The sequence below is a fragment of the Macaca thibetana genome, chromosome X (genome assembly GCF_024542745.1).
Source record: "Macaca thibetana thibetana isolate TM-01 chromosome X, ASM2454274v1, whole genome shotgun sequence".
NCBI lineage: Eukaryota > Metazoa > Chordata > Mammalia > Primates > Cercopithecidae > Macaca > Macaca thibetana.
In genome coordinates this window covers 71383073-71402092 of record NC_065598.1, presented here as the reverse complement: position 1 = coordinate 71402092, position 19020 = coordinate 71383073, and the positions used below count along the sequence as shown (strand labels likewise).

Below are 19020 nucleotides of genomic sequence, written 5' to 3'. Positions count from 1 at the left end.
ATTCATTCAGAGGAAATGCCAAGAAAAAGGGCATTTAATTATAGTGTACTAATTTTACATTATAATATTATGTACTCACACAAAAGGATAAAGTGTATAAATCTCTAAATCAGTGTTGCAACATAATGTTTTTTAATATATTGGGATGAATAAGGTACAGTTTTAGAATATGTAATCTGAAAACGGAGCAAGATGATAAGGTTTTATTTTTTATATCTCTTTATTTTAAAGATTGAAAATTTTACTTTCTTCCTAAGGGACTTCCAGTTTACAAAAATTAAGTTGAAACCAAGGTAATTTGGGATTATAAAAACTGGGCCAGATGCCTTACTGAAGGTTCTTAACATAGAAATATCTTAGTGAGCAGATGGCCTCATTTGGAAATTTTTAACAGCTAAAGTCTGAGGGTCACTTTTGCAAATCAGAAAGAGACCTTAGCATTTGGACATGAACAAGCTCAAGATATGCGTTTGTTTTTCCTCTACAGAGATTTGCACCTTTTATAAACCTTAAGATAAATATTGTGTCATTCCTTTAGATGGTGACAAAGTAGTTTGTGAAGATGGCCGGTTTTAAAATTTTTTTTTGCTTTAAAGGCAAGATATTTAAAGATTGTATGATTCCTTATTTCTGGATGTCTTTGTCCATACTGCCATCTTGCTCTTATCCTTCCTACTTGCTGAATGTGTCACTGAGTAGCAACTTTTGCCAGTGTATATAGTTATCATAGTTATCTTACCTTGTATCTTTATTACTAGACAGTCTGTCATGAATTAATAGTTGAAAGCATTTAAATATGTTTGCAATTGCAGTTTTCTTAAATTGTAAACAAATCCCTTTGAATATATAGATTTTTAATGTAAATTGTATAGTAAATGACAATACCAAATCAAATAGGTTAAAATTGGTTAGTTAAGACAAAATAACTCAAGAGAGGCCCTTTACCTCACTGTTACTGTTTATAGCAATCTGTGTAGATAAACATTACTAAATAAACGTTATATTTGTGACTAGAAATGGGTATCCCATTGAAGCAACTCTTCTCTGCAATGTCCAGGGAAAACTGATATTTTGTCATTCACATACTGAGAATAAATACAGATAATTAAGAGACACTCTGAGGGTATGACCTTACAGCCTTACGCAGAAGGTAAAAACTTGGAATTGTTTCTAAGAGAAAGTAATTGTGAAACTCATAATGTGGGTAAAATGGCAGCAAATTATAGTGTGCTTTCAGTTAACATTAAGCTGTCGTACCAATCAGTTCTAATGATTAGGAAGTAAACTTTTGGGTATAGAAATGTCTTGACTGCAAATCGTGTGATAAACTAGCAATTTTATTAACTAGGTAGAGTTGGAAATGAAATGCATGTTCTAATTAAAAACAAGTTGGAGCATTTTTTGGTTAAAAAAAGGTCAGTGGATTGTTTCCATACTTCCTGTTCTTACACAGCTACAGTAGTTTCAGTTTCATAAAATCATGAGATTTTAAAGTTAGAAGGAGTTTAGAGGTCATTTAATACAATCCCCTCACTCTACAAATGAAGAAACTGAGGCCAAGTTGGGATGAAAACCCTGGCTCCTGACACCTAGTCTGTTCTTCCTTCTACTATACCACATTTCCACTCAAGTTACATTTTAAAATAAATTGGAAGCTTTGCACAGTGGTGGTATCATAACCAATGAAGTATATCCGAGGCACAGTTATTGCTAATTGAAAATTTTTTCCAATACCTGGCCATTATGACTTGAAATATAGTTGGTATTGGTGAAATAAATAAATTGGAGAGTAGGACTTCCATAATGGCAAAGTAGGAGCTCAATAGACCCTCTCCCCAGCAAAACAACATTTTTACTGGTAAAATTGTTTTTTAAAAAGTAATCATTTAAAATTTCTGAAAATTGTCTTAAGGGCCTACAGGAAATAGAGAAACATCCATTCAAGAAAATCTGTTGAATCTTATTAACAACAGCAAGAGTTTGTGGTCTTTGAGGAACAACCTGTTCCATATGTCCCCCACCCCCATCCAAGTGTTACCTGAGTGTTCTACCCTGGATGCTCCATTCAGGGCGTGTATGGTGAAGATGATGGGGGTAGGTGGGGCTCACTCTTCTCTCAGCTCCCATTCTGGGGCTAGAGTTTCACCCTGTCAGGGCCAACTGTTTACATTTCTTATCCCACCCCTCAACCCCATACAAACACACTTAAACCTGTGTTGCAGAAACTCTATGCCAGCAGACAAAGCCAAAAGGACTAGAGATGCCTTCTGCCACCCAGCCCTACCCCCAACCCTTAAGAGTAGAAATTCTATTCTATGCAAAGACTGAGAATAAGGGGGCCCTGATTTTCTCTATCCCAGCTTGCTCATAACATTGGAGGCATCACCCAAAGAAGGAAACTGGCAAATACTGGGGACTTCCACCCCACCCCATCACCCGTGAGTAAAATGATTTGAGGAAAAATGAGCCCCACCCTCAGCTTCAGTTCAGTGGTGCAGAGGTTCTGCCCACGGGGAAAGGCATGCAATAAAAACAGTTCCATAGCTCTGCCTGTGGAAACTGACTTCATTTGGAACAGAGCATGAAGAACTTCATCCCTAAAGATGTTGTCAAAAACAGTGGATGGAGATCTTGGTGGAGATCAATTAAGGGAAGGTTGCACATGCAAAGCAGCCAGAAGTTTAATAGAAACATGAAAGAGAAAGCCAAGAAGAGCCGTCCTGACAGTGCAGTCAACTATGGGGGTTGAAAAGTCTGTGTGCATGTGCTGGGCTGCACCCACTCACAACAATCAGAGCAGAACATGGGACATACTTGAAAGCATTTCAATACATGCAGACCCATCAACACAAGGTGCAATCTTTACTGGCACAAGAAGTTTGAAAACAACCTTTGACCAAACACTGCAATAAGCTACTTTGACCCAGAAGTGACTCCCAGGAACAAGGATTAAAAATAAAATTATACTCATCCCTGGCAATCTGAAAGACTGTGTGTATGTTGAAGGCTGTGCCTTCTTAGGATGATCACAGAGGGATCCTCCAAGCTTCTAGTCCCTGATGAACATGGGTGAAAATAAATTTCCTGAACTATTTATAACAGCCTCCAAACATGCACACATCCAGTCATAAAGAGTAAAAATCCTATTGGCTAGTAAGTGCCTTGTGCTAACCTGGGGGCAACCCCTAGGTATTAATAGCTGAACTAAAAAATAGAGCTAACATCAGGCTGCACACTGTGGAGGAAACAAAAACTAAAATCCCCCAGGAAAGGAGGACCAATATCCAAGATTGCTGTAAGATACTATCTAAAATGTCTAATTTACAACGAAAAATTACAAGGCATGGAAAGAAACAGGAATGTGCAACCCATACACGGGGGGAAAGCAGGTGATAAACACTGCCTTAGAAGTGGCCCAGATGACTTTTGTAGCAGACAAAAGATTTCTCAACAAAGAGAAGTGTGTGTGTGTGTGTCTACAAATGGAAATTCTGGAGTTGAAAAGTACAATAACTGAGTTCAGTAGTATATTTGAGCTGGCAGAAAATAATCTGAACTTGATGGAAGATCAATAGAGATTATGCAGTCTAAAAACAGAGAAAAAAGAATGGGGAAAAATAAGAGAAATATGTACCAACATATGCACAGTACCAGGAGGAGAGAGTGGGACTAAAAACTAAAATTCACAAGAACACTTAAATTTGATGCAAAACATTACGCATCAAAGGAGCTCAACAAATGTCAAGTAGGGTAAACTAAGAGACACATCAAATGAGAGCAAAAATGAGAAAATTTCGAAAGCAGTAAGAGAAAAATAGCTCATCACCTACAAAGAAACCCCAATATGGTTAACAAGTGAAGTTTCATCAGGAACACTGAAGGCCAGAAGACATAATGATGACATGTTCAAATTGTTGAAATTAAACAAAACCACCCAACTGAGAATATTATATTTAGCAAAACTCATTCAGAAATGAAGGTGAAATAAGATGTTCCCAGACAAGCAAAAGGAAAACTCAATAGTAGTGATTTGCATTATAAGAAATACAAAGGTAATTTTTCAGTCAAAAAGCAAGTGACACTAGACAGTGATTCAAATCAATGTGAAAAAAAATAGGAAGCACCAATAATGGCAATCACGTGAGTACTTTAAAAAGACAGTATAATTGCGTGTTTCTTTTCCTTTCTTCTCTTAACTGACTTATAAAGCAACTGTATAAAACAATGTGTATATTATTCTTTTATTGGGTATGGAAACAAAGCCTATATAAGGAATGATACCAGGTGATATCTTGAATCCACAGGCATGAATGATGACAGCCAGAAATGGTATCTAAGGAGGCTAATATCACAAACTCTGCATATATGTGTGTCGTTCTCTCAGCTTTTTAAAAAGACATAAGGTCCTATAAAGATGATAATAATGTATTATTGGTTTGTAACATATATAGACATAATATGAATAACAATAGCACAAAACTGGGATGGAAAGAAGCTATATAGTAGTAAAATTTCTGTATTTCACTGCAACTAATCAGTACAAATATGAAGTAAATTCTCATAAGTTACAATGTATATTGTAATCCCTAGAACAATCACTAAGAAAGTTACTTTTAAAAATATACTTTTTTTCCACATTTGTTTTGGGTACATGTGGAGGTTTATTACAAAGGTATATTGTGTGCTGCTAAGGTTTGGAGTACAAGTGAATTTGTCACCCAGGTAGTCAGCATAGTACTCAATAGGTAGTCCTTTTTAACCTTCACCCCTTCTCCCTCCCTCCCTTCTCTTGTATTCTCCAGCATCTGTTCCCATTTTTATAACCACGTATACCCCAATATTTAGCTCCCACTTATGAGAAGATATGATATTTGGTTTGAAGTTTCTGCATTAGTTCAGTTAGAGTAATGGTTTCCAGCTGCATCTGTGTTGCTGTGAAGGACATGATTTTGTTCTTTTTTATAGCTGCATAGTATTCCATGGTATATATTTACACTTTCTTAATCCAGTCCACCATTGATGGCTACCTGGGTAGATTCCATGTTTCTGCTATGTGAATAGCACAGCAATAAACATACAAGTGCATGTGCCTTTTTCGTATAATGATCTATTTTTCTTTGGGTATATACCCAGCAATGGGATCACTGATTCAAATGGCAATTCTGTTTTAAGTTTAAACTGCTTTCCACAGAGCCCAAATTAATTTGCATTCCCACCAGCAGTTTATAAGCATTCGCTTTTCTCTGCAGCCTCGCCAGCATCTGTTGTTTCTTGACTTTAGTCAAAAAACAGCCATTCTGACTAGTGTGAGATGGTATCTCGTTGTGGTTTTGATTTGCATTTTTCTAATGATTAGTGATGATGAGCCTTTTTCACGTTTGTTGGCTGCTTATGTGTCTTCCTTTGATAAGTGTCTGTTCATGTCCTTTGCCCATGTTTAATGGAGTTATTTGTTTTTTGCTTGCTGAACTGTTTGTATTCCTTATAGATTCTGGATAATAGGCCTTTTTCAGGTGCATACTTCGTGAATATTTTCTGCCATTTTTTACACAGTCTTTTTACTTGCTTGATAGTTTATCTTGCTTTACAGAAGCTCTGTAGTTTAATAAGGTCCCACTTGTCACTTTTTGTTTGGCTGTAATTGCTTTTGAGGACTTAGCCACAAATTCTTTGCCAAGGTTGATGTTGAGAAAGGCATTTCCTAGGTTTTCTTCTAGGATTTTTGTAGTTTGAGGTCTTAATCCATCTTCAGTTAATTTTTGTATACAATGCTAGGTATGGGTCCAGTTTCAGTCTTCTTTCTGCATATGGTTAGCCAGTTATCCCAGCACCATTTATTGAATGGGGTGTTCTTTTCCCATTTGCTTATTTTTGTCAACCATGTTGAAGCATAGATGATTGTAGGTATGCAGCTTTGTTTAGGTTCTTGATTATGTTCCATTGGTCTGTGTGTCTTTTTTTGTTTGTTTTTGGTTTTTTTTTGTATCAGTACCATGCTCTTTTGGTTACTATAACCTTGTAGTATAGTTTGAAGTCAGGTAATGTAATACCTCTGGCTTTGTTTTTTTTCTTTTCTTTTCTTTTTCTTTCTTTTTTGGATTGCTTTGGCTATTTGAGCCTTTTTTGTTGTTGTTGTTCCATATGAATTTTAGAATAGTTTTTTTCTTATTTTGTAAAAAATTACATTGGTGGTTTGATAGAAATAGCATTGAATCTGTAAATTGCATTGGGCACTATGGCCATTTTAATGATGTTGATTTTTCCAATCCATGGGCATGGAATATCTTCCACTTATTTGTGTCATCTCTGATTTCCTTTAGCAGTGTTTTGTAATTATCCTTATAGGTGTCCTTTACCTCTTTGGTTAGCTGTGTTCCTAGGTGTTTTATTCTTTAAAAAAAAAAAAATCCTTAGAACATCATTAATAGAATCAAAATGTTACACTGCAAAATGTCCGTGCATCAACTGTCCATGTATCAAATGACGCTATGCATCAACTAGACCTAACAGGCATCTATAGAACACTCCACCCAAAATCAGAATACATGTTCTTCATGTTCTTCAGGTGGGCCATAAAACAAGCCTCAATAAATTTAAAGTGATTGAAATGATACAAAGAATGTTCTCTGACCACAATAAGAATGAAATAAATTATTAGTGGAGGGAAACTTGGAGACATCATAAATATATGGAAATTTAAAAAATAATTTAAATATAGGATAAAGAAGAAATCACAAGGGAATTTAGAAAGTACTCTGAGATGAATGAAAATGAAAACACAAGAAAAACATGTGGAATGCAGCAAAAGCTGTGGCTAGGGGGAAGTTTATAGTCGTAAATACCTATATTTAAAAAGAAGGAATATCTCAAAATAATCACAGCCTTTCACATTAAGAAACTAGAAAATAAAGAGCAAACTAAATGCAAAGGAAGCAAAAGAAAACAAATAAATATTAGAGCACAAATTAATGGAGGATAGAAAATCAGTAAATAAAATTAATACAACTATGAATTGTTTTTTGAAATATAACAAAGTCTTTTAACTACACTGACAAGTAACAAAATACTTAAGACTCAAGTGATTGAAATGGTGAAAGAGGAGACATCACTACGAATCCACAGAGGTAAAAAAGTATTTTAGAAGAGTACTGTATATAAATGCCAACAAATTAGGAAACATAGATGAAATGGACAATATCATAGAAGGACACAAAACTGACTTAAGAAATACTATGAATAGATCTATAACAAGTAAAGAGAACAAATTACTAATAAAAAACTACCCACAAAGACAAGCCCAGGCCTAGATGGCTTCCTCAGTGAATTCTGCAAAATGTTAAAAGAGGCATTGATACCAACACTTCACAAACTTTTTTGAGATATACAAGAGGAGAGAACTTTTCTCAGTTCATTCTATGAGGCCAGTATTATCTTAATACCGTAACAAAAGACATAAGAAAACTCCAGATCAATTTTTCTTAGATATATAAATGCAGAAATCCTCAATGAAATACAAGCAAAGCGAGTCCAACAACATTTGTAAAAAATCATATGGGAGAGGGAGGCAGAGCAACATGCCTGAATAGAGGCTTCCCACAATCATCCCCTTCCCGCTCCTACAGGAACACCAAACCGAACAACTATCCACATGATAAAGCACCTCAATAAGAACCAAAAATCATGTGACCAATCACAGTATCTGGTTTTAAAATCATATATAAGGAGGCACTGAAGAGGGTAGGAAAGGCAATCTTGAATTGCCAACACCACCCCTCCCCCATCCCTGTGCAGCAGCAGGGGCCATGTGGCATAGAGGGAGAATCCTTGTGCTTTGGGGAGAGAGAGAGAGAGCAGTGATAATGGGACTTTGCATTTGAACTCAGTGTTGCACTGTCACAGCAGAAGGCAACACTGGACAGAACTCAGCCAGTATCCACACAGGGAGCATGTAGACCAGCCCTAGCCAGAGGTAAATTGTCCATTCCAGCAGTGGGAACCTGAGTTCTGGCAAGCCCTGCCAATGTGGGCCAGAGTGCTCTGGGGTTCTAAGTAAACTCGAAAGGCAATCTAGGCCACAAGGACTGCAATTCCTGGGCAAGTCCTGGTGCTGTGCTGAACTCAAGGTCAGTAGATTTTAAGTTGATCTAGTGAGACATCAGCCAGGGCTGTCAAGGGAGTGCTTACATCCCAGCTCCCCGACCCCAGACAGCACAGCTTGCAACTCTAGGAGAGACTCCTTTTTCTCTGCTTGAGAAGAGGAGAGTAAAGAGAACTTAGTCTTGCAACATGGATACCAGCTCATACACAATAGGATAGGACACCAGGCAGAGTTCTGAGGCCCCCATTCCAGCCTCTACCTCCCGGATGACATTTCTAGACACACCCTGGGCCCGAATGGAACCCACTGCCTTGAAGGGAAGGACCCAGTCCTGGAAGAATTCACACCTTCTGACAAAAGAGCACTGGGACCCTGAATAATCGGCAGTAGGAGCCAGGCAGTACTCACCAAAGGCTTGAGTGAGACTCAGAGTTGTGTCAGCGAGTGTGACCCAGCATAATCCCAGCTGTGGTGGTTATAGGGAGAGACTCCTTCTGTTTGAGGAAAATACAGCAAAGAGTAAAGGGAACATTGTCTTACACCTTGGGTACCAGCCAGCCACAGTGCGAGCGCCAAGTGAGCTCTTGTGCTCCCCTGACTACAAGCCTTGGCTCTTGGATGGCATTTCTGGACCTGCCTTGGGCCAGAGGGGAGGATACTGCACTGAAGGGACAGACCCAGGCTGGCACCATTCAACACAACCTGACTGAAGAGTGCTTGGGCTTTGAGTGAACATAAGTGGCTGCCTGGCATTACTCCCTGCAGGCCTGGGGTGGTGATGGCCATGGAGAGCCTGAGGAAATGGGAGGGAAGAGTAGGAAAGATTTTGTCTTGTGGCTTGAGTGTCAACTCACCCACATTAGAGTAGAGCAAGAGATATAGATTCCTAACATTTTGAACTCTAGGACCTGGTTCCTGGAAGGCATTTCTGGACCCAGCCAGGGCTTGGGGTAATTCATTGCCCTGAAGGAAAGGACACAAGGCTGACTGGATTTTCTACCTTCTGACTGAAGAGCCCTTGGTCCTTGAGTGAACATTAGTAGTGGCCAGGCAGTGGTCCCTGTGGGCCCTCAGTGAGACCCAATGATGTGCTGCCATCAAGTCTGACTTAGTGCAGTCTTAGTAGTAGTGGCCCCAGGGATACTGGTGTCACCCCTTTCCCAGCTCCAGGCAGTTCAGCACAGAGAGAGAGAGAGAGAGAGAGACTCCATTTGTTTGCAGAAAAGGAAACAGAACAAAAGCCTCTGCCTGGTAGTCCAAGGAATGCTCCCAGATCTTACACAAAACACCAAGATGGTGGTACCTCCACAAGTCTGCAAGAGCCACAGTGTTACTGGAATTGGGGTGCCCCCTAATGCAGATATGACTTCAGTAACCAAATGCTTAGATCACAATACCCAAGACCCTTTGGATGCTTAGAAAGTCTTCACAAGAAGGATGGATACAAAGAAGCCCAGACTGCAAAGACTACAATAAATACCTAAATCACCAAAGCCCAGACATGGATGAACATGCACAAGTATCAAGACCATGTGGGAACACATAACTGCACCAAACAAACTAAATAAGGCACCAGTGACTAATCTCAGAGAGACAGAGATATGAGACCTTTCAGACACAGCATACAAAGCATTTGTTTTGATGAAGCTGAATGAAATTCAAGATAACACAGAAATGAAATTTCAATGGAAAGAAACAAAAAGAATCAAGCAGAAATTCTGGAAGTGAAAATTTTATTTGACATACTGAGAAATGCATCAGAGCCTCTTAATAGCAGAACTGATCAACCAGAGGAAAGAATTAGCTTAAAGACAGGCTATTTGAAAACACACAGTCAGAGGAGACAAACGAACAAACAAAAAACAATAAAAAAGAAGGAAGCATGCCTACAAGACCTAGAAAATAGCCTCAAAAGGGCAAATCTAAGACATAATGGCCCTGAAGAAGTAGAGATAGAAATAGGGGAAGAAAGTTTATTCAAAGTGGTAATAACAGAGAACTCCCCAAACCTAGAGAAAGATACCAACATTCAACTACAAGAAGGTTATACAAGATAAAGCAAATTTAACCCAAAGACTACCTCAAGGCATTTCATAATCCAACTACCAAAGCTCAAGGATAAAATGGATCCTAAAAGCAGCAAGAGAAAAGCAACAACATATCACAGAGCTTCAATATGTCTGGCAGCACATTTCTCAGTGAAAACCTCATAGGCCTGGAGAGAGTGGCATGACATATTTAACATACTGAAGGACAAAAACTTTTACCCTAGAAAATAATATATCTGTCAAAAATATCCTTTAGGCATGAAAGAAATAAAGACCTTCCCAATGAAAAGCTGAGGGATTTCATCAACACCAGACCTGTCCTACAAGAAATGCTAAAGGGGGTACTTCAGTCAGAAATAAAAGGATGTTTATGAGCAAAAGTAAATCATCTGAAGGCACAAAACTCACTGATAATAGTAAATACACAGAAAAACACAGACTATTATAACATTGTAATTGGAGTGTGAAAATGTAACTTAAGTAGAAAGACTAAAGGATGAACCAATAAAAAATAATAACTACAACAAAGTTAAAATGTAGAGTTTTTGATACTTGTCTTTTTGTTTGTTTATGACATCAGTAGTAAGTTGTCATCAGTTTAAAATAATGTCTTATAGTATTTGCAAGCCTCATGGTAACCTCAAATCAAAAAACATACAGCACATACACAAAGAAAAAGCAAGAAATTAAAACATATCACCAGAGAAAATCACCTTTACTAAAATGAAGACAGGAAAGAAGGAAGAGAAGACCACAAAGGAACCAGAAAACACATAACAAAATGGCAGGAGCAAGTCCTTGCTTATCAATACTAGCATTGAATGTAAATGGATGAAATTCTCCAATCAAAAGACATAGAGTTGGCTGAATGGATATACCCATAAGACCCAATACTCTTGCCTACAAAGAGCACACTTCACCTATAAAGACATATATAGACTGAAAATAAAGGGATGAACAAAGATATTGCATTCAAATGGAAACCCCCAAACAAAGAGCAGAAGTAACTATACTTATATCAGGAAAAAATAGATCACAAGACAAAACCTATAAAATAGAAAAGAAAGGTTATTATGGAAGGTCATTATGGATGGACCATTATAGTAATAAAGAGGTCAATTCAGCTAAAGGATATAACAAATATAAATATGTAAATATAAATATGTAACCAATAGTAGAGCACCCAGATATATAAAGAAAATATTACTAGAGCTAAAGAGTGGTAGACCACAATGCAATAATAGCTGGAGACTTCAACACCTCACTTTCAGCATTGGATAGATTATCCACACAGAAAATCAACAAGGAGGGGGTTGCTGGCAAGATGGCCGAATAGGAACAGCTCTGGTCTGCAGCTCCCAGTGAGATCAACATAGAAGGCGGGTGATTTCTGCATTTCCAACTGAGGAGACACCTCCCAGTAGGGGCCGACAGGCACCTCATACAGGAGAGCTCTAGCTGGCATCTGTCAGGTGCCCCTCTGGGATGAAGCTTCCAGAGGAAGGAACAGGCAGCAGTCTTTGCTGCTCTGCAGCTTCTGCTGGTGATACCCAGGCAAACAGGGTCTGGAGCGGACATCCAGGAAACTCCAGCACACCTGCAGGAGAGGGGCCTGACTGTTAGAAGGAAAAGTAACAAAAGCAAAGGAATAGATAGTATCAACATCAACAAAAAGGACGTCCACTCAGGAGACCCCATCTGAAGGTCACTGACTTCAAAGACCAAAGGTACATAAATCCATGAAGATGGGGAGAAACAAGTGAAAAAAGGGCAAAAATTCCAAAAACCAGAACACCTCTTCTCCGGCAAAGAATCACAATTCGCCAGCAAGGGGACAAAACTGGACAGCGAATGAGTTTGACAAATTGACAGAAGTAGGCCTCAGAAGGTGGGTAATAACAAACTCCTCTGAGCTACAGGAGCATGTTCTCACCCAATGCAAGGAAGCTAAGAACATTGAAAAAAGGGTAGACAAATTACTAACTAGAATAACCAGTTTAGAGAAGAGCATAAATGACCTGATGGAGCTGAAAAACACAGCATGAGAACTTCATGAAGAATACACAAGTATCAATACCCAAATCGATCAAGCAGAAAAACGGATATCAGACATTGAAGATGAACTCAGTGAAATAAAGTGAGCAAACAAGATTAGAGAAAAAAAGAGTGAAAAGAAATGAACAAAGCCTACAAGAAATATAGGACTATGTGAAAAGACAAAACCTATGTTTGATTGGTGTACCTGAAAATGATGGGGAGAATGGAACCAAGTTGGAAAACACTCTTCAGGATAGTATCCAGAACTTCCCCAAAATAGCAAGGCAGGCCAACATTCAAATTCAGGTAATACAAAGAACACCACAAAGATACTCGAGAAGAGCAACCCCAAAACATAATCATCAGATTCACCAAGGTTGAAATCAAGGAAAAAATGTTAAGGGCATCCAGAGAGAAAGATTGGGTTACCCACAAAGGGAAGCCCATCAGACTAACAGTGGATCTCTCAGCAGCAACCCTACAAGTCAGACGAGAGTGGGGGCCAATATCCAACATTCTTAAAGAAAAGAGTTTTCAACCCAAAATTTCATATCCAGCCAAACTAAGCTTTGTAAGCAAAGGAGAAATAAAATCCTTTACAGAGAAGGAAATGCTGAGAGATTTTGTCACCACCAGGCCTGCCCTACAGTAGTTCCTGAAGGAAGCACTAAACATGGAAATGAACAAGTGGTACCACCCACTGCAAAAACATGCCAAATTGTAAAGACCATCGACACTATGAAGAAACTGCATCAACTAATGGACAAAATAACCAGCTAGCATCATAAAGACAGGATCAAATTCAGACATAACAATATTGACCTTAAATGTAAATGGGCTAAATGCGCTATGAAAAGACACAGACTGGCAAATTGGATAAAGAGTCAAGACCCATCAGTGTGCTGTATTCAGGAGACCCATCTCACATGTGGAGACACACATAGGCTCAAAATAAAGGGATGGAGGAATATTTACCAAGCAAATGGAAAGCAAAAAAAAGAGCAGGGGTTGCAATCCTAGTCTCTGATAAAACAGACTTTAAACCAACAAAGATCAAAAGAGACAAAGAAGGCCATTACATAATGGTAAAAGGATCAATTCAACAAGAAGAGCTAACTATCCGAAATATATATGCACCCAATACAGGAGCACCCAGGTTCATAAAGCAAGTCTTTAGAGACCTACAAAGAGACTTAGACTCCCACACACTAATGATGGGAGACTATAACACCCCACTGTCAATATTAGACATATCAATGAGACAGAAAGTTAACAAGGATATCCAGGACTTGAACTCAGCTCTGGACCAAGTGCACCTAATAGCCATCTATAGAACTGTCCACCCCAAATCAACAGAATGTACATTCTTCTCTGCACCTCATCACACTTATTCTGAAATTGACCACATTATTGGAAGTAAAACACTCCTCAGCAAATGAAGAACAGAAATCAGAACAAACAGCCTCTCAGACCACAGTGCAATCAAATTAGAATTCAGGATTAAGAAACTACTCAAAACTGCACAACTACATGGAAACTGAACAACCTGCTCCTGAATGACTACTGGGTAAATAATGAAATGAAGGCAGAAATAAAGATGTTCTTTGAAACCAATGAGAACAAATACACACATACCAGAATCACTGGGACACATTTAAAGCAGTGTGTAGAGGGAAATTTATAGCACTAAATGCATGCAAGAGAAAGCAGGAAAGATCTAAAATTGACACCCTAACATCACAACTAAAAGAACTAGTTGAGAAGCAAGAGCAAACAAATTCAAAATTTAGCAGCCAAAACCTCCTTAAGCGGCTAAGCAAGTTCAGCAAAGTCTCAGGATACAAAATCAATGTGCAAAAATCACAAGCATTCCTATACACCAATAACAAACACAGAGCCAAATCATGAGTGAAGTCCCATTCACAATTGCTACTAAGAGAATAAAATACCTAAGAATCCAACATACAAGGGATTTGAAGGACCTCTTCAAAGAGAACTACAAACCAGCTCAATGAAATAAAGGAGGACACAAACAAATGGAGAAACATTCGATGCTCATGGATAGGAAGAATCAATATCGTGGAAATGGCCATACTGCCCAAGGTAATTCATAGATTCAATGCCATCCCCATCAAGCTACCAATGACTTTCTTGACAGAATTGGAAAAAACTAAAGTTCATATGGAACCAAAAAGGAGCCCGCATTGCCAAGACAATCCTAAGCCAACAGAACAAAGCTGGAGGCATCACGCTACCTGACTTCAAACTCTACTACAAGGCTACAGTAACCAAAACAGCATGGTACTGGTACCAAAACAGAGATATAGACCAAAGGAACAGAACAGGGGCCTCAGAAATAACACCACACATCTACAACTATCTGATCTTTGACAAACCTGACAAAAACAAGAAATGGGGAAAGGATTCCCTATTTAATAAATGGTGTTGGGAAAACTGGCTAGCCATATGCAGAAAGCTGAAACTGGATCCCTTCCTTACACCTTATACAAAAATTAATTCAAGATGGATTAAAGACTTAAATGTTAGGCCTAAAACCATAAAATCCCTGGAAGAAAACCTAGGCAATACCATTCAGGACATAGGCATGGGCAAGGACTTCATGACTAAAACACCAAAAGCAATGGCAACGAAAGTCAAAATAGACAAATGGGATCTAATTAAACTAAAGAGCTTCTGCACAGCAAAAGAAACTACCATCTGAGTGAACAGGCAACCTATAGAATGGGAGAAAATTTTTGCAATCTACCCATCTGACAAAGGGCTAATATCCAGAATCTATAAAGAACGGAAACAAATTTACAAGAAAAAAAAAACTCCATCAAAAAGTGGGCAAAGGATATGAACAGACACTTCTCAAAAGAAGACATCTGTGCAGCCAACAGACACATGAAAAAATGCTTATCACCACTGGCCATCAGAGAAATGCAAATCAAAACCACAATGAGATACCATCTCACACTAGTTAGAATGGCGATCATTAAAATGTCAGGAAACAGCAAATGCTGGAGAGGATGTGGAGAAATAGGAACACTTTTTTTTTTTTTTTTCTTTTTTGAGATGGAGTCTCACTCTGTCACCCAGGCTGGAGTTCAGTGGCCAGATCTCAGCTCACTGCAAGCTCCGCCTCCTGGGTTTACACCATTTTCCTGCCTCAGCCTCCCGAGTAGCTGGGACTACAGGTGCCCGCCACCTCACCCGGCTAGTTTTTTGTATTTTTTAGTAGAGACAGGGTTTCATTCTGTTAGCCAGGATGGTCTCAATCTCCTGACCTCGTGATCCGCCCGTCTCAGCCTCCGAAAGTGCTGGGATTACAGGCTTGAGCCACCGCGCCCAGCCAAAATAGGAACACTTTTATACTGTTGGTGGGAGTGTAAACTAGTTCAACCATTGTGGAAGACAGTGTGGTGATTCCTCAAGGATCTAGAACTAGAAATACCATTTGATCCAGCAATCCAATTACTGGGTGTATACCCAAAGGATTGTAAATCATGCTACTATAAAGACACATGCACACATATGTTTATTGTGGCACTATTCACAATAGCCAAGAGTTGTAACCAACCAAAGTGTCCATCAATGATAGACAGGGTTAAGAAAATGTGGCACATATACACCATGGAATACTATGCAGCCATAAAAAAGGATGAGTTCATGTCCTTTGCAGGGACATGGATGAAGTTGGAAACCATCATTCTGAGCAAACTATCACAAGGAGAGAAAACCAAACACCACATGTTCTCACTTACAGGTGGGAATTGAACAATGAGAACACTAGGACACAGAGTGGGGAACATCACACACCGGGGCCTGTTGGGGGATGGGGCGCTGGGGTAGGGATAGCATTAGGAGAAATACATAATGTAAATGACGAGTTATTGGGTGCAGGAAACCAACATGGTACAAGTATACCTATGTAACAAACCTGCACATTGTGCACATTTACCCTAGAACTTAAAGTATAAAAAAAAAAAAAAAGCAAAAACAAAAAGTGAATTCTCCCTTAGAATGGGAGAAAATATTTTGTAAATCATATATCTGATAGGATACTGTATACAGAAAATATAAAAATATATAAATATAATTCAATAATAAAAAGCCTAATAACCCCATTAAAAGATAGAATCCAGGCACAGTTGCAGATGCCTGTGGTCTCAGCTGCTCAATAGGCTGGGGAATGTGCTCGGCTTGAGCCCATGAGTTTGAATCCAGCTTGGGAAACTTATGAGGAAAAAAAAAGAAGAAAAGAAAGAAACCAGGAAGATCTGAATAGAAATTCCTCAAAGAAGATAAACAATTGGCCGATAAGCACATGACAAGATGCTCAATATGATTAGCTGTTAGGGAAATGCAAGTCAAATCTATAGTGAGATACCACTTTGCACTCCCTAGGATGGCTATAATAAAGACATAATAAACACTTTGGCAAGAATGTGGAGAAACTGGAACGCTCATGTATTGCTGGTGCAAATGAAAAATGGTGCAATTACTTTGGAAAACAGTGAATGACTGTTCCTCAGAAAAATTCAACATAGCATTACTATATGACCCAGAAGTTCCATTCCTAGATGTTGACATACCCAAGAGAACTGAAAACAGGTCTACACAAAAACTTATACCTGAACACTTATAGTAATATCATTCACAATAGCCCAAAAATGTAAAGAACCCATGAGTTCACCAACTGATGAATGTATGAATAAAATCTCATATCCTCAGCCGGGTGCAGTGGCTCATGTCTGTAATCCCAGCACTTTGGGAGGCTGAGGCGGGTGGATTATGAGGTCAGGAGTTTGAGACCATCCTGGCTAACATGGTGAAACCCTGTCTCTACTAAAAACACATAAAATCGGCCAGGCATGGTGGCAGGCGCCTGTAGTCCCAGCTACTCGGGTGTTTGAGGCAGGAGAATGGTGTGAACCCAGGAGGTGGAGCTTGCAGTAAGCCAAGATCGTGCCACTGCACTCCAGCCTGGGCGACAGAGCGAGACTCCATCTAAAAAAAAAAAAAAAAAAAAAGACTCATATCCTCATACTATAGAATATCATTTGACAATAGAAAATAAAGAAGCACTAGCAGATGCTACAGCATTGATTAACCTTGTAAACATGCTATTTCAAAGAAGCAAGTCACAAAAGTCCACATATTGTATTGTATGGTTCCCTTTCATAACTTGCAAATCTATAGAGGCAGAAGGTAGACTAGTGGTTGTATAGCACTTGGAGGAGCGTGAGAGTTTGTTGTGGGGGAATGGAAATTGTTATTAATGGGTTATAGTTAAGTATATTGACTATAGCCTGTGTTGTCATGTGATTCATGACATAAAATGTATTTTGTACATATCCTGACATTGTAGTATGTTGCAAGTATTTTACTTCCACATTTCAATAAGTCGTGCCATTTAAGTAAGAAATTGGGATCCTTAAGCAGTTTTTCTTCTCACTTTAATTATAGGAGTTATATGGTTTAGCTCTGTGTCCCCACCCAAATCTCATCTTGAATTGTACTTCCATAATTCCCATGCGTTGTGAGATGGACCCAGTGGAAAATAAGTGAATCATGGGGGCAGTTTCCCACACACTGTTCTCATGGTAGTGAATAAGTCTCACAAGATCTGATGGTTTCATAAGGGGAAACTCATTTTGCTTGGCTCTCATTCTTTTTGCCTGCTGCCATCCACAGAAGATGTGACTTGCTCCTCCTTGCCTTCCACCATGACTGTGAGGCCTCCCCGGCCATGTGGAACTGTAAGTCAAATTTAACTTCTTTCTTTTGTAAATTGCCCAGTCTCAGGTATGTCTTTATCAGCAGCATGATAATGGACTAATACAGTAAACTGGTACCAGTACAATGAGGCATTGCTGAAAAGATACCCAAAAATGTGGAAGCGACTTTGGAACTGGGTAACAGGCAGAGGGTGGAACAGTTTGGAGGTCTCTGAAGAAGACAGGCAAATGTGGGAAAGTTTGGAACTTTCTAGAGACTTGTTGAACGGCTTTGACCAAAAGCTTGATAGCAATATGAACAATAATGTCCAGGCTTAGGTGGTCTCAGATGGAGATAAGAAACTTTTTGGGAACTGGAGCAAAGGTGACTCTTGTTATGTTTTAGCAAAAAGACTGGTGGCATTTTGCCCTTACCCTAGAGATTTGTAGAACTTTGAACTTGAGAAAGATAATATAGGGTATCTGGTGGAAGAAATTTCTAAACAGCAAAGCATTCGAGAGGCTACTTGGGTGCTATTAAAGGCATTTAGTTTTATAAGGGAAGCAGAGCATAAAGTTTTGAAAAATTTGCAGACTGATAATGTGATAGAAAAGGAAAAACCCATTTTCTGAGGAGAAATTCAAGCTGGCTGCAGAAATTTGCATAAGTAATGAAGAGCTGAATGTTAATCTCCAAGACAATGGAGAAAATATCTCCAGGGCATGTCAGAAGTCTTCACGGCAGCCCCTCCCATCACAGGCCCTGAGGCCTAGGAGAAAATGATTTTGTGGGCCATGCCCAGGTTCTCTGTGCTATATGTGCAGTCTACGGACTTGGTGCTCTGTGTCCCATCCACTCCAGCTGTGGCTGAAAGGGGCCAACACAGACCTTTGGCTGTGGCTTCAGAGGCTGTAAGCCCCAAACCTTGGCAGCTTCCATGTGGTGTTGATCCTGTGGGTGCACAAAAGTCAAGATTTGAGGTTTGGGAACCTCTGCCTGGATTTCAGAGGATGTATGGAAAGGCCTGGATGGCTAGGCAGAAGTTTGCTGCAGGGGTGGGGCTCTTATGGAGAACCTCTGCTAGGGCATTGCAGAAAGGAAAGGTGGGGTCAG

The 19020-nt window shown here is 39.2% G+C and overlaps 1 protein-coding gene and 1 pseudogene across 1 annotated transcript in view; one reads left to right on the top strand and one right to left on the bottom strand.

Moving 5' to 3' along the window:
- The window catches only part of LOC126946291 (motile sperm domain-containing protein 1-like), a 415617-nt gene that overhangs the window by 265800 nt on the left and 130797 nt on the right, over positions 1-19020 (bottom strand).
- Positions 1654-1784, top strand: LOC126947095 (uncharacterized; annotated as a pseudogene).